Source organism: Argopecten irradians, chromosome 1 (genome assembly GCF_041381155.1).
Source record: "Argopecten irradians isolate NY chromosome 1, Ai_NY, whole genome shotgun sequence".
Lineage (NCBI taxonomy): Eukaryota > Metazoa > Mollusca > Bivalvia > Pectinida > Pectinidae > Argopecten > Argopecten irradians.
This window is the reverse complement of record NC_091134.1, coordinates 12,059,886-12,072,063: the sequence shown is the minus strand read 5'-3', so window position 1 is coordinate 12,072,063 and position 12,178 is coordinate 12,059,886. Positions and strand designations below refer to the sequence as shown.

The following is a 12,178-nucleotide window of genomic DNA, read 5'->3' as shown; positions in this document are numbered from 1 at the left end:
ATTGTTCTCACACACACTCTAAATATAAACACAGGAATTGGGGTATTAGATTGTTCTCACACACACTCTAAATGTAGACACAGGAGTTGGGGTATTAGATTGTTCTCACACACACTCTAAATGTAGACACAGGAGTTGGGGTATCAGATTGTTCTCACACACACTCTAAATATAAACACAGGAGTTGGGGTATTAGATTGTTCTCACACACACTCTAAATGTAGACACAGGAGTTGGGGTATCAGAGTGTTCTCACACACACTCTAAATGTAGACACAGGAGTTGGGGTATCAGAGTGTTCTCACACACACTCTAAATGTAGACACAGGAGTTGGGGTATTAGATTGTTCTCACACACACTCTAAATGTAGACACAGGAGTTGGGGTATTAGATTGTTCTCACACACACTCTAAATGTAAACACAGGAGTTGGGGTATTAGATTGTTCTCACACACACTCTAAATGTAGACACAGGAGTTGGGGTATCAGAGTGTTCTCACACACACTCTAAATGTAGACACAGGAGTTGGGGTATTAGATTGTTCTCACACACACTCTAAATGTAAACACAGGAGTTGGGGTATTAGATTGTTCTCACACACACTCTAAATATAAACACAGGAGTTGGGGTATTAGATTGTTCTCACACACACTCTAAATATAAACACAGGAGTTGGGGTATTAGATTGTTCTCACACACACTCTAAATATAAACACAGGAGTTGGGGTATTAGATTGTTCTCACACACACTCTAAATGTAAACACAGGAGTTGGGGTATTAGATTGTTCTCACACACACTCTAAATATAAACACAGGAATTGGGGTATTAGATTGTTCTCATACACACTCTAAATGTAAACACAGGAGTTGGGGTATCAGAGTGTTCTCACACACACTCTAAATATAAACACAGGAGTTGGGGTATTAGAGTGTTCTCACACACACTCTAAATGTAGACACAGGAGTTGGGGTATCAGAGTGTTCTCACACACACTCTAAATATAAACACAGGAGTTGGGGTATTAGAGTGTTCTCACACACACTCTAAATGTAAACACAGGAGTTGGGGTATTAGAGTGTTCTCACACACACTCTAAATATAAACACAGGAGTTGGGGTATAAGATTGTTCTCACACACACTCTAAATGTAGACACAAAAGTTGGGGTATAAGATTGTTCTCACACACACTCTAAATGTAGACACAGGAGTTGGGGTATTAGATTGTTCTCACACACACTCTAAATGTAGACACAGGAGTTGGGGTATTAGAGTGTTCTCACACAGACTCTTAATATAAACACAGGAGTTGGGGTATTAGAGTGTTCTCACACAGACTCTTAATATAAACACAGGAGTTGGGGTATTAGAGTGTTCTCACATAGACTCTTAATATAAACACAGGAGTTGGGGTATTAGAGTGTTCCCACACAGACTTTAAATATAAACACAGGAGTCGGGGTATTAGAGTGTTCTCACACAGACTTTAAATATAAACACCATTGAGGTTTGGTACATTTTTTAGCTACATGTATTAGATGTTGTTTTGTTTTGTTTTAACTATACTAATACAGACATGTTTACCCAAACACAATTGAAGGCATACTGATCGTCGCCAATACTGGCAGTTTCCTTTGTTTATTTGTGTGTGATCGTGAATTCTATTCTCTCGTACTGTATGTTTGTATAGGTATTAACCCTTAGGCCTATTACGAATGAGAAACACGTACCTTATACAAACACAGGTACACGACTAGTATGTTTCATAAAAAAAAGACCTTTAATACCTTAGTAATATTTCATTATGTCAGAAAAAGTAATGAAAGTAGAACAATAGTCTGATCCGCGAAAGTTAATCTCCGCGAACTTGTTTTGAAGCGGAATTCGCGAAATTTAGTAGCCGTGAATTAAAGTTGGTTAACAGTATTGGAAAGGGAATAATCCCATCTTCATTTTGGTGTATGGCATTTAAGGATCAGTCGGAAAATAAGAAAGAAATTGTTAAATAAACAAAAGGGCCCATTGGCCTTAACGGTCGTCTGACTATTGGCACAATACAATACCTCAAAGAATATAGTGGTGGCAAAACAAAGAACTCTTTTATTAGAAGAAGTTCAGGTTCTGATATATTTGATGATTAAGACCATGAATGAAGGTCCCTTGATCCCCACAGTGCTACAAATCCAATATCCAGTCTCTAGGCCTCTTACAAGAAGTCGTTTAAAGATTTTAGCCTTTTTGATCTCGGTGATCTTATATGAAGGTCAAGGTTATTCATTTTAACAAACTTGGTAGCCCTTCATTTTCTCAGATATTGATAAATAACTTATTTCAGACATGATACTGTCTTGTCTAAAACGGTTATCAAAGTTAGTAAGTCATTATTTCATTCAATTGCATGCTTTTAAAAGCTGAAAGCGATATTTTCCTGAATAGAAAAGCTGCTTAATCATACCAGAAAAAATAAAGTACTTTTTATGTCAATTTGTTATGGACGACTGTTGACACAAAGGGCCCTTGCACTTATATACTGTCATTGTAAACTTCAGTACTAAACTACAATAGACTGCAGTTTTCTTCAAAATATTTGCTATCAAAGGAAATTTATTTTCAACTCTCTTTAAAAACAAAACAAACGCATAATAATAATTTCATATATTGTATATGATGTATGTCATTATGACATCTAATTATAATTTATACTATGAGTTTGACATTTTCTCCTTAAAAGGAAATTCATTGCTTGAAAAATAAACATGTCAGTGGAGACATTTTAATGATTTTTTTTTTCAATATTAAAGTATGATTGCTACAGTTGTAATGCATTACGAGTTTTGATTCAGTATTAAACTGGTTATGATGCAGTTCACGAACTGTTCATGACCACTTATTCATGAACTGTTCATGAACAAATGATTAATGAACTGTCATCAATTTGTTCATGAACAGTTCAGATCATGAAGCATTGTTTACTGTTTTCATTTGGCCATTTAATGTTCATGAATAATTCATGAACTTTCATGAACAGTTCATCAAATGTTCATAAATCTGTTCATGAACTTCTTCATGAACTAAATATTCATGAACAGGTTCATGAACTGTGCATGATAAATGCTGTGTATTATTTCCATTAGGCCATTTTATGTTCAAGAACATTCATGAATGTTACTTTTGATGAATAGTTCATGAATGTTCATGAATTATTCATGATTGATTCGCAGGGGTTATATGTTCCAATCAAATGGCAGTCTTCCCATGAATGCCTTACAGTAAATGCAGTAATGGAAATGCCGCTTTCTGATTGGTACAAAGGAATGTTATTCAATGAATAGAGAATCTACGAATGGAAGTTTATGAATGAAATGGTTCAAGAAGTCGCCACTAGATGTCTTTATAGGGCAATTAAGTCCTACACATATAGTATATCAGATAGCTATAATATATGCTCTTTGCGTTGTATTAAAAAATTGGACCTTTATTTCGGAATATAAATTGCAACTTTTTTCCCCTGAAAATCGTGAGAGTGGCTTATTCACCAGTGCAACTAATACATGGACAAAAACTAAAACCAGAGTTTGAAGGAAAAATTTAATGGGAAAAAAACCAGCATCGAAAACTGTACTTATTTGTGACTAATGGCGGAACACGTACTCACCAAGAGAAGTATGGACTCTGCCTCACCCAGTGGACAGGGGGAATGTGTCCACTGTAACAGCCAGTGTGGACACCAGTAGAACACAAGTCTAAGGAATCCACAGGTCACCACACACGCCAGATATGTAAACATTCGCTTCCACCTGTTGAGTTTGTATCCCTCTATAGCCTACAAGTAATACAAAATGTAGGAATATTAATACAACTAGAATAAATTTACCAAGAGGTCTTTAACGGTCACCTGAGTTCAGATACAGAATGTCACACAAAGACATATAATTAAACACTATAATTGGCCGATTAGGCCCTTGAAGTCAAAGTCATTGATTTTATAAATTTGACTTTTTAATCTATGAAGAGTAATTGGTTCCATCAGATCTGTGAATTCAGCAGAATTTTTTTTGGAATATTTGTCATTGATTGGCCCGCCCCTCTGGTCCCTAGGGGTCAGCAAGGACTTATGAGGATATATTGAAATTCTATATCTCAGGCTGATAATTCCAACTGAGTTTTATCCATTTCCTTCGAAAATTGAGCAAATAATGCTCATAAATGTATTTTTCCTATACATGTATAAACTATAGGGGGTAACGCAAGACCCTAGGGTCATGTAATTCACAATGTTGGTTAAGGACTTTATGATACAGGACAATAACTCTGTAAATTATCGGTGAATAATGCAAATTTTCTAACTTGTTCTTTTACACAAAGTTTCATTAAGCTCTGTTTTTATTTACTAAAGTTATCTCGTTCACATGGTCCAATAATAATTATTAGTGCAAAGGGCAATAACTCCGTAAATTACTGTCAAATCAAGCTGATTTTCGAACTCGTCCGAGATCTTTCCAACGTTAGAATACATAACAAAGTTTCATTAAGCTTGGTTTATAATTTACGTAAGTTTTCGCATTAGCTAGATCACCATGACCTATGGTCAAGTGACATAATAAAATCATACCGGTAAGATAATTCAATAGCAAAGGTTTTCTCATCAACACCAATGTAACTTTAATGTTAAGTTGAAATATTTAATAAGAAATATTGCTTTTCTTTATGCTTTGAAAAGTAGTTTTTTCCATCAGTATTCAAAATCATTTTTGATTTTTGTAATCTAATAACTTTTGAAGTTCAAAAATATGAGTATATAGCTTTATGATTATATATATGATTTAATTTAAAAAGAGGAAATTCTATTTTTACTTTTGTATTTTGAATGACTGAAATTTTCATTGTTAGTGCAAGAACTAATTTCCATTGGAAATGTAAGAGTCACTGGAATTTCCAGTGCCAGTGGAATTGGTCATGTTAAGTTATTGCCATGGAATTTCTACTGGAAATTTATATTAAGCCACTGGAATTGCCAGTGCAAGTGAAATTTTTTATTGAAATTTCCAGTGAAATGTTCAGTGCAACTATAAATTCAAGTGGAAAACACAGAATTTCAAGCTGAAAAAAAGAAATTCCAGTGAAATTTTGTGTGAGGAGATTGCTTACCATCTGGTCTTCAGTGCCAGGGTTTACATACTCTTTGTTGGGGTCCATAACTGGGGGTCCAGTCACATAACTCCCACTCTTGTCACCTGTTCACAGCAAACAATGCAGTATATTAACCTGTTGTATTCAAAGGTCAGGCAATGAAACAAGAGACCAAAGGGCCTTAACAGTCATTTGACAATAGTCGAATAGGAAATTAATTAGATATGGTGTCATTGTAACCATCTACATGTACAATTTAGGATCAATCAGATATGTAACAACACGTTGTCATGATCATGTCATGATTTTTTAGGGAGGTTTTTAGCTGTGGCGGCCATCTTAATTTTGGATTGACCCGAAAAATAACAAAACTTTGTCGGGACCATGTCTATATAGATCTTTTCAGGCAAGTTTCAGCTAAATCGCACCGGTAGAACTTGAGTAGAAGTTGAAAATGTGTTTTCAAGATGGCTGCTGTGGCGACCATCTTGGATTTCAGATCAACCCGAAAAAATAATATCACTTTGTCAGGACCATGTCAGGATCATTTCAGGCAAGTTTACACACAACACACTCTGACCCTTTGGTTATTCTGTTAGAGAATTATAATGTGAAGTCTGAAGTTTAGAATAAAATGTAATTGTGATTACACTACGAGACATGAGCAAGTATTTAAATAAATTATATCATGTAAAATGTTGATTGTTTCTTTAATTCCATAACTACATACAAATGTAATTTTATAATTATATTGAACTCGCTTTGTAAATAAGCATAATATTTGAAGATGACATGAAAGTCTTCAGTGCTAACAAATCTGACATTGAATTCTCCATTGTCTGGTTTGTATGCCGTAGCTAAAGGAAAGCAAGTAAATAACCATTTCTATCTTCTGATTAGTATACTTTGTACAGGGTTTAAAACATCTGCTGTACCATAGTAATATCATGAATGTTGATTCATCAATAGTCAAATTACTTTCTTTTCCAGCACCTTTTCCACGTACAACATTATACACCTGAATCAGAAACATATTTGTTTTATCTTCATTGATTAGATTTGTCTTTTTTGAAGACATTCACATTACATTTTCCTATATGGCATTGGCTATTTCATTTATTTACATTGGGTTAGATTTGTGATATTCATTGCATATATATATGACTTTCTTCGGTTGTTTTTATTTTCATTTAACCCATGAGCTAGATACACTAAAATGTACATGTCATGTATTGTACTAGCTTCATCATATAGCTGACAATTATCGGAAACAATTAAAACTAAGACTAACAAGAGATCTCAGAGGGATCCTGGTGCCCACCAAAGAATGATCTAATTGTCTGACATATGACAGAGGTATCTTTTCTCTTCTTTTCAAACTTCAACTGCCAAAATTCAAGATGGCGGCAGGTTGGCCATCTTGTTGACCGATTGGTCCCAAAATGCAATATGTACAACTAGGGTTCTAGGGGAACCTGCATATGGAATTTGAGTAAGATCCCTTTAATACAGAATGTAATTTCTGAGAAATAGCGGTAATAAACTTTAACTATCAATATTCAAGATGGCGGTCGGGTGGCAATCTTGTTAACTGATCAGTCCCAAAATCCAATATGCACAACTAGGGTCTTTGGGAAATCTACATATGGAATTTGAGACATATCCCTTCAGTTATTTTCTGAAAAATAGCGGAAACAAATTTTTTTTTACACAAAAACATTTTATACCCCAGACATGTTATACATCTGACGGCTGCCAAGGTTGGGGCCTTGAGATCAGCCTTCAAAAATATAAACAAGTGTCCCCACACAGGAGGGCTCTCATTCGATCACCACACCACTTCCATACATGAACTAGATGACTCATCATGATCACATTCAACCATGATCATTCATAGTCTAACTATGATTAAAGAGATAAACAAAAACAGATCAGCATAAATATAATGTAGTCTATATAAAAATAATTAAATGTTTCTCATCATATATACTGTATGTACATATATTTGTAGAAGATAGATTTATCAATTCTGTTTTAAACATTAAATATTTGTTTGATGTCCTGCCATATTAAAGTAAATTCCTGTATGTATTTTTGTTTTTAGGCAATTGTTTTATGTATTTTGTGCATTTCTAAAAGGTATGTTTTCAATTTGGTTATATGTTTAAGTTTGTCTTCTTTCTTGACATTAAATATATATTATATTTATAAGTTTGTCTTCTTTATTGACATTAAATATATAAAGTATTTTGAGTTAAGTATAATAAAGTTGATTGGAATAAAGTTTTCTTTTATTTCTACATCTGCAAAACCAAATAATACCCTCTTTATAATGTCTAAATTCAAAGTTGTATGCGATGTATCAAAAACCCACTGTGTAATATTATCCCATATTGGTTTAACTTGTAGGTTATTCCAAAACATATGTTAAATTGACTCTATCTTTTCATTACAAAGGTTGCATGTGTCATTTGCTACTTTATTTATCATTTTTAAGTAGGATTGATTGGAAGTATTTTGTTTTGTAATCTGTATTGGAACCAGTGAATATTTTTGTCGTTTGTTATTTCAAAAGGAATCTTGTAATAATGTTGCCAAACTTTCTGCAATGTGTATAGACGTGTCACATTTTCACATTTTATCTCTGCTGTGCTCCTCAATGTATTCACTTTATTTAGTTTATCATACATATCTTTGGTTACTTTTGTGTTTTTAAGTATAATCTGAATGTGGTGAGGTATAAACGGTCTATAAAAGGTGTTTTTAGTTGCATTTTGATGTTGTTATGTCTACAATGTTGAATCGATCAACAAAGTCCCTTATATATAAATAATAAGAAATTATCTGACAATATTTCAAAAGTGTTTTTGAATTCTTTGAATTCAAAAAGTACCATTTTCAGTAGTGAGGTCACAAACATTTCTTACCCCTTTTTCATGGATAATACATGATTCAGTTATTGCAATATTCTGTGGAAAATACAATTATAAAGCGGGTTGATCATTTTCAAATGGGATTTGCTTGACAATGTTCTCTTCATATTTGATTAAACATGTTTCTTTTGAATATTTAGTTGGAGGTGGGGGGGGGGGGGGGGGGGGGGTTGTTTGATAATAGATCAAAGGGGTCGATAATACAGTACATGTGATAGATGGTGACAGGTCTATATAAGAACCTGTTTCTCCAAAATTATAAAGACCTTATTGCATAGCCAAACAACGCTAAAACACTAGTACGAAGCCCAATTTAAAGCTTTTGTGTTTTGTGTGACACTCTAGAAATTTTCGATTGCATTCTTCCCCTATAAAATAAACATTGTTAAGTATGGCAAGCCAAGTTACTTTTTATTCCAATTCCCGATATTGGGAATTCTAATTTCCGATATCGGGAATTCATATTAATTTTTGATATCGGAAATTCTAATTCCGATATCGGAAATTCTAATTCCGATATCACAAATTCTAATTTCGATATCTGAAATTCTAATTCCCATATCGGAAATAAGACAACAAATTCTGATATGGGTAATTCTATTTCCGATATCGGTATTTCAATTTCCGATATCGAGAATTCAATTTCCGATATCGGAAATGAAGTATAATCTGCAATGCAAATAATGAGTGCTCCCAATTTACCGGAACTGGAAACAGAATTAAAAGCGTGAAAATCACTGCCTCATACCTCGTTTGGTCAATTGATTCACGAACCCTATGCAGGTATATTAACCAAACACTGGTCTAGTACATAGATCTGGCTGATTGTTATTTCGAACATATTCGGATATTTCACGCACAGCCCTACCCACGTTTCTTAATACTTCCAGGCTCATACTTGCCTCATACTTCGGCCCATGTGGTTGGTGGAAAGTCTGCGCATCGACTATCAGGGAGTAGTTATTGCAAGAAAATGAGAGAGAATTTCCGATATCGGGAATTGAATTTCCCATATCGGGAATGGAATTTCCCATATCGGAAATTGAATTTCCCATATCTGATATTGTTTTCTAATTCCCGATATCGGAATTAGAATTTCCGATATCAGAATTAGAATTTCTGATATCAAGAATTTTTGTTCTAATTCCGATATCAGAATTAGAATTTCCGATATCGGAATTAGAATTTCCGATATCGGAATTAGAATTTCCGATATCAGAATTGAATTTCTGATATTGAGAATTCTAATTCCGATATCGGAAATTTCCGATATCCGATATCTGAATAAAAGAATAAAAAGTAACTTGGCTTGCCATAGTTAAAGATGCTCCACCGCTGACAAATGGTATTTTTTCACTATTAAAAACAGGAGCAGACGATTTACTATTTTTCTGCAAAAGTTATACTCACTTTACACCATTACCACAATTGAAAAGTTTGAGCTTCTAATTTTACTTCAAGTTAAAAATATGAAAAATAATGAATTGCATCCCGAAAAAAATCTGTACCACTATATCCTTTATGAAATGAACTACTGAATGCGCATGTACCAAAGGCAAAGTAAATTATCTTAAATTATTTTTTGTGTCAATTAGACTGTTATATACACGATTAAACACCAATTATTGTTCAAATGATGAATATCATTTTTGGTCTGTCGGCGGTGGAGCATCTTTAAGGGGTTGATAATACCTCTATATGATCTAGTAAAATTATTCATTTGTTGAAAAGACCAAGGAAAGTGGGGCTTCTCGGAGGTCATGAAGTCTGAATGGGAGATGACCTGGCCCAATAACAAACAGTGTCAGCGATCGAGTTCCACCTTTTGATATAGCACTGCGCTCTGGCCCTCCACCAGACATCTATTGTAATAATGTCAAAGTCTGGTGTCTGGGGCCATTTAGTGTCTCAGACTACACTTTACCTTGTTCCCAAACCTATATAAGTTGTTTTATGATGTAGAGTTGGAGATAGCATGCGCATGTCGACATATCTACAAGTTTCACACCAAACAATAACAAAATTCACAAAATGTACACAAACAGTTTGGCGTCTGCAGTCACAGTGATGTACACATAATCATTATCGGCGAAAATAAAAAACCATACCTTTCTTACAGATCATTGTCTTTCAGTTTAAAGTTATCTAATTAAGCCATTAGGTCTATTTAAGTTCCATCGTATTGGATAAGCACACCACGACAGTCAATGTGTTTCCGATGATATCCCATGTGTACTTCGCCACATGTGTGTTGTTGAATAGATTGAGACGCGTACACTTAGACGGTCAATACGATCACAACAGATCCTGCACTGATCGAATTGACTAATAAATTGCAAGCATAAGCATAACCTTATATTTTCAGTATACAGTACAAAATTCATCATTCATATCAGGGAAATTCATCTTTCTCCATATTGTGATATATATCTATGAATCAAGACAAGTTTCTACGATAAGTAAGCCAGCTAATTGTACTGTTTTAATCGTATCGTACAATACAGTAGGCTACATGCAAGCGGCGAACAATTTCGCCCCACTACATCATTTTACTCGGCACCAATTACAAGCTTTAAAGTTATATGTGCCGTAACTGGGTGAAAATTTCGACATGCTATTTTTTTCATAAATCTTTTAAAAACCATAAGGTTTGATGAATTAAGCTGTAGAAACCACTCCAATTGCTTCAGATGCCTTATAATCATTAGCAGAGACTTAGATATAAATGATACCAGAGACTTAAGATATAATATCTAAGTCTCTGCTTATATCGACGGTCACATGAAAAGCCGATCAACGATTTTTTATGATTACTTTTGAGTGAAGTTAATCGTACTATAACTTTGGCTCGAATGTAAATAACTAAAAGAGTGAAAATCGATGTTTCAAATACTCTAATTTATGCTCTAATAGCAGGTATCTTCGTGTAATTATGAAAGAAAATCCACTCAGAAATAAAAGTTTCGGATTTTTGTTTTGTCGAGGAGTTCAGCAACGAATAAGCTTTAATTAGATAATATTTTCCTGTAGCTGTATCTTTAATTCATTGTGAATTACAAAGTTTGTGACTGTAAAATGAAATTTTTACGTAACAATTAAAGAAATCCTTGATTGATCATTACAATCATTGTGTTTTGTGTTGCTAACCAAATAAATTGGGATGCACTTATTACAATACCGTAATACGTTTCAACATGTGGTAGAAAGAATTCATTTTTGATATTTTATAATATCAAAAATAAATTCTTTCTATCACATGTCAAAATATTGAGATATTAAGCAAAACAAACTAGTTTTAGACAATGCGGTCGCTTCCAATTTTTAATCGATATGCGAATGGATACACCGATATAGATATATAATTAGCCATGCCTTCGGTTTGATGGTTATGTTATACCTGGACCAGGATGTTGTTTACCCGTACACAAAGCCATCCATCGAACTCACCTGTAATTACTTGGCCGCGGGCAATTTGCTATTCGGTGGACTATATCGGGTATTTGGTATTGTCTTACTGTCAATCAGGTCAGGACATCCGTTAATTGGGTTGTGATTTGAATTATGTAAACCCCGTACATCTATGCTCTAGGTTTTATTGTCACCTCCAAGATGTAAAAAGCAAAAGGAAATAAAATATACCTGATCATACCTAGGAATATATATTACATACACATATATATGTGTGGTACACAGGTAAAACAAAAATGGAAGGTGTACTTATTCAGAAACAAAAATGGTTCTAAGAACTATTTCAACTAAAGGTTTAACCTTAAAAATATTCCAGTCAAGTACTGCAATAACAAAATCGTGGCATATAGCAATCTCCCGTAATTTATAAAGTATTAGTAAAAAAATCTGAGCATGTATTTTCACCGTTTCAAAACTACATGTATAGTCATACAAGAAAGGTTACAGCATTACCACACTAAATATACTTATTTAAATATCCGAAGTATGTTCATATATCACACTATTTAAATCTCGGTAGGTCATACAAAAGGATCGATTTAGTAACATTTTTAAATAATGAATTTAAATCTACACTTATACTGTAATTTAAAAACTTATATCAGAAATATCATTGATGTATTTCTGCTATTTAGTAAACGTTAT

The 12,178-nt window shown here is 33.8% G+C and overlaps 1 pseudogene; it reads right to left on the bottom strand.

Moving 5' to 3' along the window:
- Positions 1-10,306, bottom strand: part of LOC138317697 (polyamine-transporting ATPase 13A3-like) — a 69,260-nt pseudogene extending 58,954 nt beyond the window's left edge.
- Between the last annotated feature and the right edge of the window lie 1,872 nt (positions 10,307-12,178).